Raw genomic sequence first — 21214 nt, 5'->3', positions numbered from 1 at the left:
TTGGGGAACTGATATGGTGTGGCAGAAGAATGAAAGGGAGGCTGGATACGGTTTATGGAAAATCCTATCCTAAGCACTTTCCAAATTGGAATCTTTCAGGACAGGGCTCTGGGATCTGCATCCCTAATGAACAGCCTGGTAATTCTATGCTCTCAATGCTTGGGAAGTCCCAAGTAGAACATATTCATAATGGGCCGAAAAGGTGGACATTGAGGTTAGGAAGTGACAGGCAAGAGAAGTCAGAATGGAATTGAGAGTGGAAAAAAGAGCAGTTACAAATGGGAAGTACTAATTTCAAAGGAGAGCATTAAGAATCTCTCCAACAGGAGGGCCAGAATTTTGTTATTGGAATAAACTCATTAAAATATCCTATGATCTATGAAAAGTATATTTTTGCTACTTGAACTGTCTGTTGAATGGGTTTTTTTTGCTTGATCTGGTAGGGATTTGAAGAAATAGGATCCTGAGACTTTAAAGAGGAGTTCTCATGACATGCATGTAAACACTCTGGGCAATGTGAGGTTTAACTTGCCCTCCATGCTTCTGCATCCTGGGACTGACAAGGGCAGTGTGGAACTTGGTTCTGTGGCTGTGGTGTCAAATATGAGTTATGATTGCCACAGTGCGGCTCCAACACACTCACCTGTCCTAGAGACAAAAACAGCAGTGCCAAAACTCTAGCCTACAGCCCCTGAAGTCCTAAGTGCAGGTCACATGTATGAAATTAGCAAAGAGATAGTTTTAATAGTTATTTCTCAATTATCATTGATTATTAAATAAAAATAAATCTGCCTTTAGCATCACCCTTTTTCTGGTACTATTTTAAAAATCACAAGCATAAGTTTATAAGTAAGAGTTACTGTTTCAAAAACATTTATTTCACAGGTATGATTTTTTTAAATACTCAGAAACGTGTTTTGATGTTCCCAAGAAATGAGCATTAAGTTTAACAATAGTGGGCTGGTAGTTTTTTACACATGATCCTAATTTTAGTCCTTTTCTCCAGGCTAAAGAGGAAGTGCATTTACAATTAATGATTCAATGCATTTTTGCATGTGTAGATGAATATTTTAGATGCCATCCTTAATATAAGAAATAGAAACTAAAATTCTATAAAACTGCTTCATAAATAGGTCTATCGATTACTAAATCTTTGCATGTACACCTGTCTTTAGAAACTGTTAAAGAATTCTCAAAGATAATTGTGACTTTCTTGCAAATGGAATACCTCCAAAATTGATTTAAAAGGGTTAATCAGGGATGCCTGGATGGCTCAGTCGTTAAACATCTGTCTTTGGCTCAGGTCATGATCCCAGGGTCCTGGGATCGAGCCCCCTGTCGCCCCCCCCGCTCCCCCCCTTCAGCCTGGAGACTGCTTCTCCCTTTCCCTATGCCCCTCGCTCCACTCGTGTGTGCTGTCTCGCTTGTCTGCTCTACTCTCAAATAAATAAAATCTTTAAAAAATGCTTAATGAACCCATTTTATGTAATCTAGGTGTATACAGACTATCTCTCCTATTTAATGTCATATTGGTATTCAATTCTCTTTTATTCTAAAAGTTCTTTCGTTGGTTCTCTAATGTTTTGTGCTATGTTGTCCATCCACTTTTTACCTTCTTCCAACTTTCCAGAAATCCTCTAGCTACTTTGCTTCCAATTCATTTAATGAAGCTGCTCTCTTGAAAGTTATTACCAGATCTAATATTTTTCACAGTCCTCATTTTTAAAATGAGCGCCTGTTCTAAAACCTTGCCTTCATTTTGTTTCCAGAAAATTGAAAGTGTTTAAATACATTTTCTCAATCTCCTTTCATTTTTAAAATTTTATATTATGCATCATACTTACAAAGATAGAAAATAGTATAACAGATTTCTCATGGACTCAGCACTAAAACAGATGTTAACATTTTGTCATATTAGCTTAAGACTTTACCTTTTTTTTTTAATAAGAGACCTTTTTTAAAAGATTTTATTTATTTATTTGACAGAGATCACAAGTAGGCAGAGAGGCAGGCAGAGAGAGAGGAAGGGAAGCAGGCTCCCTGCTGAGCAGAGAGCCTAATGTGGGGCTCGATCCCAGGACCCTGGGATCATGACCTTAGCCGAAGGCAGAGGCTTTAACCCACTGAGCCACCCAGACGCCCCAAGCCAGGGCATTTCATATAAAAATATGCTTCTGTTGAAAAATCATAATTCTGGCATCAGGGGTTCCCCATTCCAAGCAAGAGTAGAATGAGCCTATCCAGTTGGAATGTCACGTGTTTTCTCACCTGGACTGTATCCATCATGTGCATCACGTGTCTAGACTCTTCATGCAGTAGAGTTCGCTCCCTGACCTCAGCTAATAACGGCTCTATATTGTGTGATTGCTGAAGAGGATATGGACCTGGATGACTGGAATGGGGCAGGGGAAGAGCAAAACCCCCAATACTACAGGGATATTGAGTGGCTTTCCCAAGACTGGAAAAACATATGTGCTTCTATTTTTTTTTTTAAGATTTTATTTATTTATTCGACAGAGAGAGATCACAAGTAGGCAGAGAGGCAGGCAGAGAGAGAGAGGAGGAAGCAGGCTTCCTGCTGAGCAGAGAGCCTGATACGGGACTCGATCCCAGGACCCTGAGATCACGACCCGAGCCGAAGGCAGCGGCTTAACTCACTGAGCCACCCAGGCGCCCCTGTGCTTCTATTTTTGATGAAGCTAAAAGTGTTAGGGAGTGGGGTTCCTGCCTATTTACACACAAAACCCCCCATGAAAGTATGACTTCAGCATGTTTGCCCTGTCAGCTAGTGGCCCTGAGGGAACAGAACACACAAACCTGTAAACAGCAAACCTGGGCCACCCAAGGCACAATAAAAACAAAAATCTTTAAAGGTGCCAGCTAATGCCAGAAAAGGAGCGAGTTCTGCCCACAGTGAGCTAGGAATAATAGCACTGAGTCCCCTCAGAACATACATCACCAAAAGAAAGATTTCAGTAAATTTGTGGTTGGAGGGTTCTGAGCAAATAGACAAACAAACCAACAAAAATCCAGCACTTCAGAGAGCTGCGCTAGGAAAAGGATCCACTGAAAGCTAGGTTTACGTGAGAGCACTAACGTGAAACAGCTGTGCAGAGGAGAGTCTGAGGCCTGGAGAGATTTTGTTGATGACGAATTTGAGGGAAGTGCAATGCAGTTATTCCCCAAGATGGGAACAGGTGAAACATAGGCAGAAACAGGCATAGACCTTTCATGGGGTCAAACGAGGTAGACACAAGAAGATCTGGGACTCTGAGTTCTTGCAGCATCGCAGACAGGGATGAAAAGCTATGGAATGTGCCCTAGTGGATTCATAGTCATGACGGGAGGGAGAGGAGGCTGAGGTGAAATGTGGATCCCCTCTGACCCTTCAGTGGAATTGAGGGTGCCAGGGTGGCAGACGTTCCTCAGCATGGGATCCCATCAGAGGATAAGAAACTGAGGGGCACGATTTCAGCCCTCTTGGAAGGAGGACAGTCTTAATATGAGCAAGAGAGCAGAGATCATGAGTACCACTGGAATAGGGAAAACTCAATTGATACAAAAAGAAATATTTATTGATACAATTCATGAAATTTTCCTTAAGATGGATAAATTCTGCATCTGTAGATCATTATATAATACCATCTAGCAGAATATTTCATACAATTATCAAGGCATCCCATTATCTAATCTAAGATTATAGACAATTTTTTCTAGGCACCAAGGCAGCAGAAAGATTTTTTTTTCCTACCAGAGGGAAAAATTCAGTCTGGTTTCAGCCTCGTCCAAAGCACATTTAAGGAGAGAAGAACACTGAGCAATTGCCACAGAATTTTCTAGGTAAATAGGTTGTAATCCAAGGATTGCATCTAGCCATGGTATTACTATGAAGGCAGCAAGCAGGTATTCTTAAAACACAAGGAACTCAGGAAATGGAGCACTCATGATGCCCCTTGAAAACACTACGAAACAATAAATTCGGGCCACTTTACCATCTCTGAATAAAGAATTTAGAAATAGAGGAGCTGGATTAGAAAGTTTGCTTCTGAGCTTTGAAACCTATTTAAATAGGCACTAGAGAGGACATTGTTTTTTACATTTGGAACTTCTTTGGAACTGATTTGAGAGGATTGATATTCTTAATTTCAAATGTTTATTATGAAAACCCCTTTCTATCTCCAGAGAACAAAGGATAGGACCTGATCACGCTGAAATATTCTTTGATAAAAAGTACCAATTTAAAAGAAAAAGTATGGGGCGCCTGTGTGGCTCAGTGTGTTAAAGCCTCTGCCTTCAGCTCAGGTCATGGTCTCAGGGTCCTGGGATCAAGCTCCACATCAGGCTCTCTGCACAGCAGGGAGCCTGCTTCCTCCTCTCTTTCTGCCTGACTCTCTGTCTACTTGTGATCTCTGCCTGTCAAATAGATAAATAAAATCTTTTAAAAATAATAAAATAAAATAAAAAGTATAGATTTTGGAAACTTCAGAGGAAAAAAAAAAACTTCTAAGTTTACTGGGTTCCCCCTCCTTTTCCCTAAAAGAACACACAATCAGCAACAGTGAAATTCTGGGAAGACCCTGGAACCAGATAAAACAATCTTATTAAACATTGAATCACGGTTAAAGAGCAGTTGCCCAGCAACCAACAATCTCATCATTTCCTTCAAATCCTCCACAGTGCATTTTTTTTTTTTTTTTTAACAATCTCATAAAACTAGGACAGACTAAGAAGTCATGGAAAGAGGTGGGAAGTGAAGAAGGTTGAAGGAGGGATAAAACTGAATATTATTTGGTTGCAAATTTGATCCAGATACTCAAAGTCTCCACCAGGTCAAGCCATTCATTCGGGCCACAAAATACATGAAATCCTCACATCCCTCTGTCATCCACAGAGCAGGCAACAGGAGAAAAACAAATGACACAGGAGCTTTAAGGTCCACAGTTTAAAGGAGAATCACAAAACACAGGGGCAAGGAAGATTGTAAAGCTCCAACCCCTTCCTTTGGCCGATGAGCAAACACACCCAGGCAGGCAGAGTGGTGAGTCTGGGGCCCACCACACACAGGGGCTCAGTGAAGCAGGCCCCTGGGTCCCACCATGGGTCATCGTCCTTTCTAACAGCCATACTGTCTCATATTGAAGACAGGTGCTCTTGAAACGACGACACATGTCGTTAAGCAGTTATTAGCTACTCAAACCTAGCTCTGATATTAATAACTCTGCTCTAAGAGATCAAACATTTTTTTCAATTATTTTTACTAAAATATGAAGTACTATTAGCCCCAGGGGCACAGGTCTGTGAATCATCAGACTTACACATTTCACAGCACTCACCATAGCACACACCTTCCCCAATGTCCATAACCCAGCCACCCCATCCCTACCACCCCACCCCCTAGCAACCTGCAGTTTGTTTCCTGAGATTAAGAGTCTTTTACGGTTTGTCTCCTTCCCAATCCCATCTTGTTTCATTTGTTTATTCCCTGCCTCTCAAATTCCTCATATCAGAGAGATCATATGATAATTGTCTTTCTCTGATTGACTTATTTTGCGCAGCATAATACCTCTAGTTCTATCCATGTCTTTGCAAATGGCAAGATTTCGGGTTTTCTGATGGCTTCATAATATTCCTATATATATATATATATATATATATATATATATATATATATATTCTTTATCCATTCAAGATCAAACATTTTAATATTCTAGTAAAAGGCAGCTTCCACTGGTTATTAGGTTCTAGGGTATGTTTATTACCAAAGCTTTGTAAATCATGATTTCTTTGATGACCACAGACATCCACTACTCTCATGTCAAGTTGGTAATAATTCTTCAATTGTAAACACTCTGGCAATTAACATTTGAAGCACACCTGGCCTGTCTTAAGTGTGGATACCTGTGTAGGAATCCAAACGTCTTTAAGGGGACCTGGAGTTTCTGGCATTGCCACGCCTGTCCAAATATTGTCCTACCAACAAAATCACTGGGTGTATAAAATACCACTGAGTAACTACCTGAGTTTGAGCTGCTATCCCGAGCTTCCATGGACTGGGTGGCTTAAACAATAAACTTTTATTTCTCTGAAGCTGGCAATCTCATGCTGTCATAGTTGGGTTCTTGGTGGGGGCCTCCTTTCCGTTTGCCCTCATGAGGCTTTTCCTGTGATGGGTGGTGTGGAGAAGGGGAGGAGGGTCCAGTGGACAGAAATGTATATTTTCTATAAACACAGGGGGAAACTACTGTGTTTTGAATATGTCAATTTAATCTTTCTGGAAGTTCCTTCTGAGTTAAAGAGTGATTTCATATACAGAATAGGGAAAAGTACGTTCTAGGTGTGGGATACAGCATGAAAGAAATATTGAAGTTGGTAGATGGTGGGATAAAATAACAATTACTAGTGCCTGGAGTTGTTCTAAGTGCTCAGGATAGGCGATTTAATTTCAATTAAAGTCCCTACGAAATGGATTATTTTGTTATTGCTATGTTGCAGCAGAAGATGAGGCTCGGAGAATTTGAACCACATGCCCACGGTAGATCCAGTAAAACATTGGGCCCAGGACTCAAAGCCAGAATTCCTGATTCCAGGACAACCCTAACCTTATTCTGCAGCCTCTCTCAGAATATCACAATGAGTAAACATCCTTCGTAAACTTGGTTTGTTTGTTTTTTTTAAAGATTTTATTTATTTATTTGACAGACAGAGACACAAGTAGGCAAAGAGGCAGGCAGAAAGAGAGGAAGGGAAGCAGGCTCCCTGCAGAGCAGAGAGCCTGATGCGGGGCTCGATCCCAGGACCATGGGATCATGACCTGAGCCAAAGGCAGGGGCTTTAACCCACTGAACCACCCATGCGCCCCAAACTTGGTTTTTTTTATAATTGGCTTTATATTTGTTTTACCTTAGCTTTGCAATAGGATGCTGGATTTATCTCTTTTCATAAATTTTTTACTGAATATTTAACACAGTTATAAAGATAATAATTCAATTCACCATGATTTTCTGAAGATATATTTTAAAAGTTATTGATTATTTAATAATCAACAGATTATTAGTTGAAGGGAACATGTATTTCTGTTGGCTCTCTTTTTAGTAAAAGTGGTCCATTTAGGACAAAATATAGAATAGAGACCAGCTTATCTGTACATATCAATGAATAAAATACTACAATGAGGAAATTGTTCAACTAACAAATCAAGATCACAGAATTATCTAAAACAAAAAACAGAATTTAATATAAATTTTGCATTTCTGCATGTTATCTTGAATTTCAGTTTTGAATCAGAGAGCTCAAATATGAAAGAAATAACATGTAAGATATAATTTTTTTGCATATATATTAAATATACAAGTTCAGTTTTGTCATACTCTACTAAGTACATATATGATAATCAGGAATACTTGGAAACAAAACAAAAATATATGCCAGATATTGTGAAGAGTACATTTGACTAAATAATTCCCAATTTTTATTTTTTGGGAACAAATGAAAGATGAGTATATTTACGACACAATATTTCAGTGCTTGTGAGACAATTATTTTCAGTCCCCTCCCAAAAAAAGTCTTAATAAATCACTATTTCATTTCTTCTGTCTACATTGTAGCAGCTCATAATAATTCTCTGACAAAATTAAAAATCATAATTTGTAAAAAAGAAAAAAAACGCAATTGGTGTTTCTAAGACACCGATAGGTGCTTGAAAATGGCAAACTAAGTCCCCCTCCCCACCCCATGAAGATCCAAAATGTTTTGACTGACTTCTGGGAAACACCCTCTATTCCTGGAAGACCTTAGCTCCTTGCATACTGCATCTCTCCCCAACATTACTCCTCTTTAATATTTTGTGACTTTTATATATATTTAGATGATCTGACTGACTGAAGACTCGTCTATCAGTTTCTTCACAGCCTCCTTTCCAGTGACCCCTCACAGTCATACCCCTGCCCTGTCTTTATCAATCACTACAGATTGTCCAGAATCACAGTTTCAAGTGTCTTACTCTCCAACCACCACTTTCTACCTATCCAGCTATGTCTCTAGTTGGTACCCAAGGTCAGATGACTCTTCTGCCACCCTGGCACTTAAAATCTATTCATACTACTACTTGTCTGTTAAAATCCATGGTCTGTCTTTATTATCTCTTTTAGCCTACATTCTAACTCCTGCTCCAGCTCTGAAAGATTCGTACTCGTTTACTAAAACCCCACTTGGAGTTAAATCCAATGACCTAGTTACTCTGCCCAGCAGGAGATAAATACAGACTTGCCGGACCCTTGAATTTCAACGACTAGAAATCCCGGTGAGCTTTAATAACAGCAACAGCCATACTTTATTTCTTACCCCATTCGTACTCCCAGAGTCCTTGGTAATGAAAGCTTCCTGTCCCCTCAAACCTGTAACATCTGCTCTCCTATGCTCAATCTCAGCTCATGACTTACTTTCCTGATAAAACAGAAGCATTCAGAAAGACAGCCTCCTCAAATCCCCACATCTACAGCCAATTGTTTGCCATCATCAGTATATGTGTCCTCTGCCTTCTTGCCTGTTCCCCTTAGAGAGAATAACGGCCCATGCTCGTCTAAACCCAGGCCTTCCAGTTGTGCACTAGACCCCATCTCCTTTCTCAGAGACCTCTCTCCAGCTCCCTATCTCTCTCTTGCATCATTAATTATTCATCCCTCTCTTTCCTCTTCACTCCTTCCTGGACCATTTCATAAACATTCAAACATTCTCTTATTCCCCCACCCTTCCCATTTCAACAGGATGCTTTGCTCAGAAATCTCATTAACAACTTTTTCCCCCAGTTAGACAGCCACATATTTTGGAAGAATATCTCCATTTCACTGCTGTTTATGTTTAAGTGTATTGGTTGAAGCTGATAGGGAACTTGGTTATTGATAAATGGCAATCTCTGTCTCCAAAGAAGAGCTTAACGAGGTCATATATTTTAGAATACTGTGTCCTGGCCCTAGCTTAATGGCAATACAACATGAATGGAATTACCTTAAATAGTGGAGTGCTACAAAAGCAAGAAGGAGCAACCGAGCGGTCTGCCGAAGTGTTTCAATCTGTACCTGGGGAGCTATGCTAATAGAGACAGCCCCTTTCCTCAAGTTAATAGGGACAACTTCTTTAACTGAAAGAAGATAACAAGTGATGGGGCTTCCAGCAGCAAGGCAAGAAAATTCCTTAAGATAATGCTGTAAGTTCATGGAGACTAAGGGCCCACAACAGAATGAAAACATGGTAAATGATTTACTTCTAATTATGGATCCCTCGGTTAAGCTGTGAAGTTTAAAAGCAATCAGTTGGACAGGTAATTTCTTGGAAAATCATTTCTGTTTGGGTGAACAGCCATTCATTTGCAACTCACTCTAACTGTGATGCTTTATATACTCATTAATGCTAATAGAATTAACCCTTTAAGGGAAATGTTGAAGGAATGGCCAGTTTAACCAAAATTCTAGGAATACCTGTATTTCTAAATTATTTCATGCTTTGCCAATATTTTTCCAAGTTTCTTTAATGACTAGGTCTATCAGAAATGTGTGTTCAGCGCTGAAATAAGAGAGAGCAGACCCATCTAATGGGTCAGAAGCTATGTGAATTCGTAAGCCATGTTCTTAACACATTTGGGCTTTTTCTGTAATTTGACTATTGTTGATAATGTTGCTATAAACATCCAGGTGTATGTATCCTTTTGAATTAGTATTTTTGTATCCTTTGGGTAAACACCTAGTAGTGCAATTTTAGATCATAGGGTAATTCTATTTTTAACTTTTTGAGGAACCTCCATACTCTTTTTCAGACTGGCTATCCCAGTTTGCATTCCCACCAACAGTGTTAAGAGCATTACCCTTTCTCCGCATCCTTGCTTCCTCTGTTGTTAATTTTTTTTTTTAAGATTTGTTCATTTGAGGGGTGCCTGGATGGCTCAGTGGGTTAAGTTTCTGCCTTCGGCTTAGGTCATGCTCTCAGGGTCCTAGGATCGAGCCCCACATCGGGCTCTCTGCTCAGCGGGGACCCTGCTTCCCCTTCTCTCTCTGCCTGTCTCTCTGCCTAACCTGTGATCTCTGTCTGTCAAATAAATAAACAAAAGGCAGAGGCTTTAACCCACTGAGCCACCCAGGTGCCCCCAACTGAAATTTTTAAAGAAAGATTTTATTTACTTATTTGACACAGAAAGAGAGAGTACAAGCAGGGGGAGTATCAGGGAGAGGGAGAAGCAGGCTCCCACTGAACAGGGATCCAAGGCGGGGCTTGGTCCAAGGGCCCTGGGATCATGACCTGAGCCAAAGGCAGACAGACGCTCAACTGACTGAGCCACCCAGGCACCCTAAACTAACAGAAATTTAAATGAAAGCTTGGAAAAGAAAAAAGATACTACCTCACAACATTGCCTTAAATGTTTGCAGAGTAAGCTAGGTATAGTTGCTGTCTGAATATTATTGCTAAAATTTTAAAAAATCCAATAATAACCAATATTTGTAGAATGGCTTATGCTATTCTCAATATAAAACTTTACAAATAAAATTTATTTATACTATCTACTGCGGTCTCATGAAAGTCCAAACTCCTGCACATGGTTTAAAACCATCTGGCCTTCATTTACTTCTCTCCTTATCTTTCCATTCTCTGTCCTGATTCCCCACACTTAACTGCCCCCCAAAAAGTGAGCTCATTTTTATTTACAAAATATGCCAGGCTTTCCTTCCTCTCCTGATCTGTGCTTGTTCGCCATCCAAAAAATGTTGCCTCTTCATTTACCTGGCTATTATTCAAGTCATACAGGTGTTACCTCCTACCAGAGGTTTCTGAGGCTCTACCAGAAACTCCTCCTGCCTGTACCATAATAGACTGCCAGGTCCATGTGCTTGGGGGTCTCCCACTCATCACTAGAGCATTAGTTCCCAACACAGAATTTCCTGACAGATTTCAGAACATACAAACGATCACAGATGGTATCCACTTGATACAGTCTCTCTATGAACCAGCAGAATAATGTTATCATTAGCACCTTGGTTTATAAAAAAGGAACCTGAGATTCAGGGAGGAGAGACAACCAGCCTGCAAAGAGATTTAAAAATGACAACAGAATTTTGATTCTAGATCTTCATATTATAAATGATACACATTTTCAGGCAGGTGAGATCCAACTTCTAAAGTCCCTGTGCTATGCTCGCTTCGGCAGCACATATACTAAAGTCCCTGTGCTGTGCAAACACGAGCTTTCAAAGCACAGGTGGCAAATGTAAAGTATATGTACAAATTCCTGAAAACTTATTAGTGACCTCAGAAATTAGCTAGCACGCTTACCAGCAATGGCATGGTGAAGAAGTTGGGGCAACCCAACACTGAAAACATATTCATTCTACAAAAGCTGCTCAGTTGTTCTCCCAGACTAGTTAAATTAGTGTTGTACTTATGAATCTGGGAAATCCTAATATGGGGATTTTCTGTGCTTTTCCCAGTCAATTAAAACATTCACTGCATTTGACCTCAGCTTTTGAAGGGGGAGTATGTTCTCGTCCCTCAATCTTCCCCACCAAATATGCCATCTTCTCTCAAATTCCCCCATTTCGTTAATTAACCAATATTACAAACGCAAATGCTTTAAATATCACAGAACTAGGTAAACCAAGAAAAGGTTGACAATAGCTGACAAAAAATACTCTGCCCAGGTACTGCTTTATGAGGTAAATTACGGTGATATTCCTTAGCTAGAGACAGTCAGATTGGCTTGTTTCTGCACAAAGAAGCTGGTATAGAAAGGCAGATTTTCATCTGTTTGGAGAAATTATTTCCTTTAACCTTCAGAGCTTCAGCTGTGCATACCATTTTTTCCTGAATCAGTGTAGAAGAATCAGTGTAGAAGTTTCCAACAAGTTCTGGCATTGGATGGAGTTCATGTAAAATCAGGGAATGCAGAAGGAAGTAGATATCTATTTCTCATTTCTTCAGCTTCCAGGTCAAATAAGGTATGGTACAGATAACTCAAAAATCTGCTCCTGAAAACCTGCAGAGATGTTTTAGGATACTAAACCCTGAAATCTAATGACTTACTGAGGGAAGTTTTGTTATGTAGCAGATGATGCCATGCTTTTCATGGTAGGCTTTCTTTATAGTCCACCAAGCCGGTTGTATCATATAGGATTTACACAGGTGCCAAGACTCTGAGAACCTCGCCCCCTTATGGGATCAGGTGGTGATCACAGGAAAGATTAGCACAGGGTACAGAAAGCTTCTTGAACTTGTCACTGGGCTGTCTGACCCCAGAGACATCCCGTGTCTTAACCCAAGCTCTGGGTTTGGAATCCTGGCTTTCTATTGCTCTCTTAAAATAATACAGTTGGGAGATTATCAGGATAAGCAAGTTATTAAGAAATCGTGTCATGTTTCACTTTCCCTAATGAATAAAAATAGAAAGAGTTCTCTGGATAAATATGTTTTGGAAATCCTGCATACCACAGCATTCTTTGAAGTTCTTAGAAGTATTCTGATATGCTATAGATTTCATGAAATCTTTCAGTGAAGAAAGATTCTTCTGTTTGCTCTACCATCTCCTACCGTCCTGTGACGTCACACTAGGAGGAATGCTGAACTAATTTAACCCTTCTCTGATATCTGCTGAGCAGAGAACATTCTCTCTTACTGCCGCTGGTTGTTCCAAAATGTAGACGAGATGTCTGTGTCCTCCCACCTCATGGCCAGACATGACAGACTATCTTATGAGGACATTTCAGCTCTGGGTAGACAGAAAACAGATCATGTCTCCAGTCTGAATCTACATGCATGCCTTCCTCAGACTCATTTTCCAAATCTTAGACCAGAATTGGATTGTTAAATGTCATGGAGGGTGGTAACTACAGTTGGTTTGGATTGTTTGTTTATTTGTTTGGTTTTTGCACAGTGAGTTTCCTTATCTCTCTCCTTCTGGGGACAGAACCTGTTCTCCCTGATTCAGTTCTTGGCATGTCCTGTCTTCTTCCATCCTGGAAGCTATGCTGGATCCAAGGATGAGCACATCGCAAAATAGGACCTATCATGGTCTTTCTGGGAGATTAATACATGGACCTTGGGGAAAAGCAATACTCTCCTTTTACAGAGTTTGTTAGACTGGGAGGACTTGATGTCTATTCGTCCTGGTTATGCTTTCCTGGCGCAGAAAGACAGCCCGTGAAGCCAACTAGAAACAAGCAGTGGAGACAGAGAGTCTGGCTAAGTGTGGGGTTCCAGATTCTCATGCCTGAGTACCTGAGTTTCAGAATACTTTGAAACTATTAAAAAAAAAAAAAAAAGAAGAAGAAGAAGAAGAAGTATGCCTTCCAGTATGTAATCCATAAATAATTTTAATTAAGATCATTTAAATGAACCTATGGTTAGGCACATCCTTATTCACAAGGGTCCAATTATCAGTGCCTAACTGATTTAGAAATTTTTGTATATGGAATAAAATTAAGTGTAAATTACATCTTTGGTAAATTATTTCTGTATTATCCTTACTTTTCCAATGAAAGATAGTTTATCTTTCAAGGCCTAAAAACAGACAAAAGTTTCCCTTTATTTAATCATTGTGTATTCTACTATCTGGATTTGGTCTTAGGAAACTTAAAATTTGTAATGGGAGTCGCCCCAGGAATAGCAGGGAGTAAATATATTTCCATGTGAGGATTTCAGCACTTTGTGTTCTGTTGTGTTTGGTAAGGAGGGATGTGAAGAATAGAGTTCTTTACTTTGACGTCTTTACAACATCCTTCATTAAACACTCGGTACAAGACCTAAAAAAAAAAACAAAAAAAAAAACCTGTCCCCTTACTTTGTGTGCCTTTCCTGTTTGGCAGAAGTCATCCTCAAAGATGTTATCAACTGAACAGAATGTTTTGTGTCTGGAGCTTGAGGTCAGTGAGTCAAGCATTGCTACAGTGAAAATCAAAATGATGCCCTCCTGACTTGAACTCCCAGAATGAGCTGTGTTTTGATAACAGTTAAGAAAACGAGTGGCAGAGCACCATGGCCCGTCTGCTCACGTCCCGATGGATGCGCCCAGAGACGTGTCTGGTTCTTGGGTTCCCTCCCACATGGCACCTCCTGCTGCAACTTATTGACACCAGATGTTCTTTGTATCAGGGAGACTTGTAGCAATGTCTATTTAAAGTTAAACGGAGTAATTGAAGCCAGAGCATTGTACTCTGAATGAAGTAACTCAAAGCACATCACAGTCATAAAAATGCAGACTAGGGAAAGCATGAATGAGAGAAATCCATTATAAAAAGAAAGCTAGACTAACTGAGACCCCAAAGCTCTGATTAGAATTTATCATCTCACACAACACTGATAGGAATCAATCGGTAACCGCTCAGAGCTCTGACGCCGGAATTAGTGAGCATGCCTCACTGTATAAATCAGGCAAGGGTCTTTTGTCACAACGACCCTCTTCCCCAGACAATTCATGGAAGACAGTTCTTCACTGGAATCACCATGGGGACCAAAGGCAGAAATCCAGCTAATGACAGGAGACATAGACCTGAGGTCTAATCATTTTACTAACCTAATGCGTTAGAAAGAGGTTTTAACAAATCAAGGCTTAACTAATAATTGATGGTAGGAAATGGAGGCATGTTTTAAAGTGATTTAAAAGTAAACTAAGACAGGAAGGACCATGTGATTAGGAGGGCTCAAAGCAGACCGTGAACCGTGAGCATTCATAAATGTGGATTTTAATAGGTATAGGTCTGGCGGCCAGCAGACATCCAGGACTCAGACAGACTGAAAAGAAGTGAGAATTTCAGGACCACTCCTCCTGAATGGAATCACAGGCAATTACATATATACCAAATCATAATAGTGATTAAAAGTACTGAAATCAAAACTGTGAAAATTAACATAAAGTATACATGTGGGAGGATCATGTTTTAATGACATTAACCACTGTTTTCCTTTTTTTTTTTTTTTTTTTAAATTTCTGGACATTTTTCCTACTTGATGCCTCATGCAGGCAAATACTTGAGTGCATTCAGCACTTCAGCAAAGGGTAGGACAAGACACAAAGCAGAAGGAGCCTCTCAGTCTCTGCCTTTTGTGCTCCCAAAGTTTAAATCCCTTTGGAGAATGTTAAGGATTTAGAATAAAATGCATAGGAAATACAAAAGAAAAAAGGAGTGTTTCCTGCCAACTCTGTTCCTGCCAACAGACTAGAGAAATAATCCCCTGGTTTGGGGGGAAAGAGAAGAGATGCTTGGAAGTAAGAAGAAAGAGAAACTGTGGAATCTGAGAGAGGGGCCCTGTGCCCCGATTCCAGAGTGGGAGGCTCAGAGCATGTCTGGGGAAGGCGGCAAACCACCAGGGAGAGTAAGGGGCATCTGTGTGGTGAGTCCATGCCGGCAGAGCTCTGGACACAGAGACTTTCCACTACCACATCATGGAATAGAAACCGCAGCATGGAACCCATGCCTTCAGATTGGCTGTGGTGCACAAGTGGGCTGCCAACAGACTTGAAGGAGCCTTGGGGACAGGGACATGGGTTATCTCAAGAGGGATCTTTATGGCTGAATGACAGGGACTAAATAGGGGAAGGAAGGTCTCTGATCCTTGCTGAGACAGACAACTCTACAGTCAGTTTGCCATAATATCTTAGTTCCACACAAGCCTTGGAACAACTTCCTAGCATTTCTACGGAACAAAAGTTTGGTATAAAAGTTAGATGGTGATCTAGAAAGACAAGTGGTATGCTTAAGGTGTATATATATATATATATATATATATAGAGAGAGAGAGAGAGAGAGACATAGATATATCTATATAGATAGATATCTATCTAATTAGATATATCTATCTATATATAGATAGATATCGATAAAGATCTCTCTCTCTCTCTCTCTCTCTCTCTCTATATATATATATATATATATATATAATATAACCACTACAAAAACCACATGCCTTTGAAGAGAAAATAACATATGCAAAATGGAGGGAGATCTAGAAAAAACTGGCAAGAGGGAAGAAGTAGCTATTGCAGAGGTATGAATTGTTTTAGAGACTCAAAATGGCAAGTTCAGCAATGAGGAATGTCTGACTCCTGAAGTCTGTGGAGCTCTTATCAAAGTATGTGGACAGCATCTAATGCCATTTGCTTCGTAATGGTAAACCCAGCTTCTGTTATCGGCTGTTCTCTCACCCATGGCTCCGTCAAACAACCATTCACCCCATCACTGCAGTCTGAGAAACATCAGGCAAATCAGCCAAAGGAAGGCATCCTGCCTTTGAGGTAAAAGTATCGATAGCTGTGAAGAGTAGGGGTGTGCTACCAGAGAACAGATGATATAACAGAGCACAGCATGTGAGAAAAGATGAGGCAACCTGTTGTTTTTAGAATGTTATTGAGCCACATAAAATTCTAACACAATAAAAGAAAAGTTAGAGACAAAATGTCACGTCTCTCAGGCTTTTTGAAGGAATTACAAAATGTACTAGGAAAAACAAACTTAGGACATTGTTAAGAAATTTCCCCTACCATTTTCAAGTAGAAACAAAATTTATCCACTTTTTTAAAGTTTTAATTTAAATTCCAGTTAATTTACATGCAGTGTAATATTAGTGTCATGGATACAATATAGTGATTCAACACTTCCAAACATCACCCCATGCTCATCACAGGTGCACTCCATCCCCATCACCTGTTTCCCTCATCCCCCAGCCCACCTCCCCTCTGGTGACTACCGCTTTGTTCTCTAGAGTTAAGAGTCTGTTTCTTGGTTTCCCTCTCTCTCTCTCTGTCTTTTTCCCTCACTGCTCATTTGTTTTGTTTATTAAATTCCACATGAGTGAAATCATATTGTATTTGTCTTTCTCTGAGTGATTTATTTCGCTTAGTGTGATACTCTCTAGCTTCATCCATGTCATTGCAAATGGCAAGATTTCATTCTTTTTTATGGCTGAATAATATTCCATTGTAGATATCTTCTTTATCCATTCATCAGTCAATGGACATTTAGACTGTTTCCATAATTTGGATATTGTAAATAATTCTGCTACAAACATTGGGGTGCATGTATCCATTTGAATTCGTATTTTTATAGTCTTTGAGTAAGTACCTGATGGTGCAATTTACTAGATCATACTGTAGTTCCATTTTTAATTTTTTGAGGAACCTCTGTACTGTTTTCTAGAGTGGCTGCACCAGTTTACATTCCCACCAACAGTGCAAGAGGGTTCCCCTTTCTCTTCATCTTCACCAAAACCTGTTTTTGTGTGTGTGTGTGTTGTGGATTTTTGCCATTCTGACAGGTGTAAGATGATATCTCATTGTAATTTTGATTTGCATTTCCCTGATAATAAGTGATATTGAGTATCTTTCCATGTGTCTGTTAGCCATCTGGATGTCTTCTTTGGAAAAATGTCTATTCATGTCTTCCACGCATTTTTAATTTGGACTATTCATTTTGGGGTGTTGAGTTTTCTAAGTTCTTTGTGTATTTTGGACACTAACTCTTTATCACATATGTCATTTGCAAATATCTTCTCCCATTCATCAGATAGACTTTTAGTTTTGTTGATTATTTCTTTTGCTGTGCAGAACTTTTTATTTTGATGTAGTCACACTAGTTTATTTTTGTTTTTGTATCCCTTGTCTCAGAAGACATATGTAGAAAGAAGTTGTTACAGCCAGTGTGAAAGAAATTACTGCCAGTGTTCTCTTCTAGGATTTTTATGGTTTCAGGTCTCACATTTAGGCCATTAATCCATTTTGAATCTATTTTTGTGCATGGTATAAGAATGTGGTCCAGTTTCATTTTTTTACCTGTTGCTGTCCGATTTTCCCAACACCATTTCTTGAGGAGACATTCTTTTCCACATTAGATATTCTTTCCTGCTTTGTCAAGATTATTTGATCACATAATCATGGTTTATTTCTGGGTTTTCTATTCTGTTACATTGATCTATGAGTCTATTTTGATCATACCATACTGTTTTGATCACTACAGCTTTGTAATATAACTTGAAGTCCAGAATTGTGAAGCCTTCACCGTTGCTTTTCTTCAGGGTTGCTTTGACTATTTGAGGTCTTTTGTGGTTCGACACAAATTTTAGGATTGTTTTTTCTAGCTCTGTGAATACTGCTGGTGGTATTTTGATTTTAATTAAATGTGTAGATTGCCTTGGGTAGTAGAGACATTAAGAATATTTGTTCTTCCAACCCATGAGCATGGAATTTCAATTTCTTCATGGTATCTTCAAGTGTCTTATGGTTTTCAGAATACAGGTCTTTCACCTCTTTGCTCAGGTTTATTCCTAAGTATCTTATTTTCTTTTTGGTACAGTTGTAAATGTGATTAATCCCTTGATTTCTCTTTTTGCTTCTTCATTATTAGTGTATAGAAATGCAACAGATTTCAGTATGTTGATTTTGTATTCTGCAACTTTACTGAATTTGTTTATCAGTTCTAGCAGTTTTTTTTTTGTGGATTCTTTGGGGTTTCATATATATATATATATATATATATATATATATATATATAATGATATCATCTGCAAATAGTAAAAATTTTGTTTCTTCCTCTCCAATTTGGATGTGTTTTATTTCTTTTGATGTCTGATTGCTATGGCTAGGACTTCCAATACTATGTTGAATAAAAGTGCTAAGAGCAGACCTCCCTGTCTTATTTCTGACCATAGATGAGAAGCTCTCAGTTTTTCCCCATTGAGGATGATAATAGCTGTAGGTTTTTCATAAATGGACTTTATTAGATTGAGGTGTATTGCCTCTTAAACTTTCTTTGTTGAGGATTTTTATTATAAATCAAAGTTGTGCTTTGTCAAATGCTTTTTCTGCATCTCTTAAAATAGTCATATGGTTCTTATCCTTTCTTTTATTAATGTGGTATATCGTGTTGGTTGATTTGTAAATAATGAACCACACTTGCAACTGAGGAATAAATCCCACTTGATCATGGTGATGGATTTTTTTTTTTTAAGGTATTGTTAGATTTGGTTGGCTAGTCCTTTATTGAGAATTTTTACATCAGTGTTTCATAACAGATATTGGTCTGTAGTTCTCTTTCTTAGTGGAGCCCTTATCTGGTTTTGGTATCAAGGCAATGCTGCCCTCATAGAATGAATTTGGAAACTTACCTTCCTTTTCCATTTTTAGGAATAGTTTGAGAATAGTTGAGAATAATAGGGTATTAACTCCTCTTTAGATGTTTACATGAAGCCATCTGGTCCTGGACTTCCAGTTTGGGGGATTTTTTTTTTTTAAGATTTTATTTATTTTATTTGACAGAAATCACAAGTAGGCAGAGAAGCAGGCAGAGAGAAAGGGAGGAGGAAGCAGGCTCCCTGCTGAGCAGAAAGCCCGCTGCGGGGCTTGATCCCAGCACCCTGGAATCATGACCTGAGCCAAAGGCAGAGGCTTTAACCCACTGAGCCACCCAGGCGCCCTGGAAATTTTTTTTATTACAGATTCAGTTTCCTTGCTGGTTATCAATCTATTCAAGTTTTCTCTTTCTTCCTGTTTTAACTTAGGAATTTACCCATTTCTTCTAGGTTATCCAGTTTGTTCCCACTTAGTTTTTCATAATAATCTCTTATAATTCCTTGTATTTCTGTGGTGTATGTTATTATTTCTTTCCTTTCATTTGTAATTTTATTTATACAGGTCCTTTCTCTTTTTGATAAGTCTGGCCTAGGTTTATTAATTTTATTAATTTTTTCGAAGAACTAGCTACTATTCATTGATCTGTTCTATTTTTATTTATTTATTTATTTATTTTTAGTTTTTGTGTCATTTACTTCTGCTCTAACCTTTATTATTTCCTTTCTTCCACTGGTTTCAGGTTTTATTTGTTGTTCTTTTTCTAGCTCCTTTAACCTTTAGGTTGTTTATTTGAAATTTTTCTTACTTATTGAGGTAGGAGTGCATTGCTCTAAACTTTCCTCTTAGAACCACTTTTGCTGCATCCCAAAGGCTTTGGGCCATTGTATTTTCATTTTTCATTTGTTTCCATGTATTTTTTTTTTAATTTCTTCTTTGATTTTTTGGTTGACCCATTTAGTAGCATGTCTTTTAATCTCCAAGTATTTGTAGTCTTTCCAAATTTTTTCTTGTACTTTACTTCTAGTTTAGCAGTATGATCAGTAAGGGTGCATGGTATGACTTCATTCTTTTTGTATTTGTTGAGTCCTGTTTTGTGACCTAATATGTGATCTATTCTGGAGAACATTCCATGTCCACCTGAAAGGAATGCGTATTATGCTGTTTTAGGATGGAATGTTCTAAATATATCTGTTAAGTCCATCTGGTCCCGTGTGTCATCCAAAGCTGTTGTCTCCTTGTTGATTTTCTGTTTAGATTATCTGTCCTTTGATGTAAGTTAGGTGTTAAAGTCCCCTACCATTATTGTATTCTTATCAATTAGTTCTTTTATGTTTGTTATTAATTGTTTTATATATTTAGGTGCTCCCATTTGGGGTACATAAATATTTACAATTGTTATACCTTCTTGTTGTATTGTTTCCTTTATTATTATGTAGTGTCCTTGTTTGTCTCTTGTTGTGGTCTGTTTTAAAGTCTATTTTTCCAATACAAGTATTGCTACTCCAGCTTTCTTTTGACTTCCTTTTGCATGATATAAGTTCTCAATCCCCTCACTTTAAATCTTTAGATGTCTTTATGTCTAAAATGAGTATCTTGAAGGCAGCATATAGATGGGCTTTGTTATTTTTGTTTATTTATTTGTGATTTTTTTGTCCATTCTGACACCATGTGTCCTTTGTTTGGAGAATTTAGTCCATTTACATTCAAAGTAATTATTGATAGATATGTATTTGTTGCCATTTTATTACTTATTTTGTCATTTCTGGAGATTTTCTTGGATCCTTTCTTGTCTTTCTCTCTTTAATATTTTGCCCATTTTCTTTGGTGCTATATATGGATTTCTTTGTCTTTATTATTTACATATTTATTAATAGTTTTTGATAAATGGGTACCATTAGGTTTGTAGATAATATCTTCTCAAATAGCAATCTATATTAAGTTGATTTAACTTCAAATTTGAAGTTGAATTTAAATTTAAATTTAACTTCAAATTTGAACTCATTCTCTTCTCCTCTCCTCCCCACATTTTAGGTACATGGTATTATATTCCATATCTTTTATTGTCTATGAGTTCCTTGACTGATTTTTACAGAAATATTCATTTTTACTGATTTTGTG

Source organism: Mustela nigripes, chromosome 4 (genome assembly GCF_022355385.1).
Source record: "Mustela nigripes isolate SB6536 chromosome 4, MUSNIG.SB6536, whole genome shotgun sequence".
NCBI lineage: Eukaryota > Metazoa > Chordata > Mammalia > Carnivora > Mustelidae > Mustela > Mustela nigripes.
Note: the sequence above shows the minus strand (reverse complement) of the source record.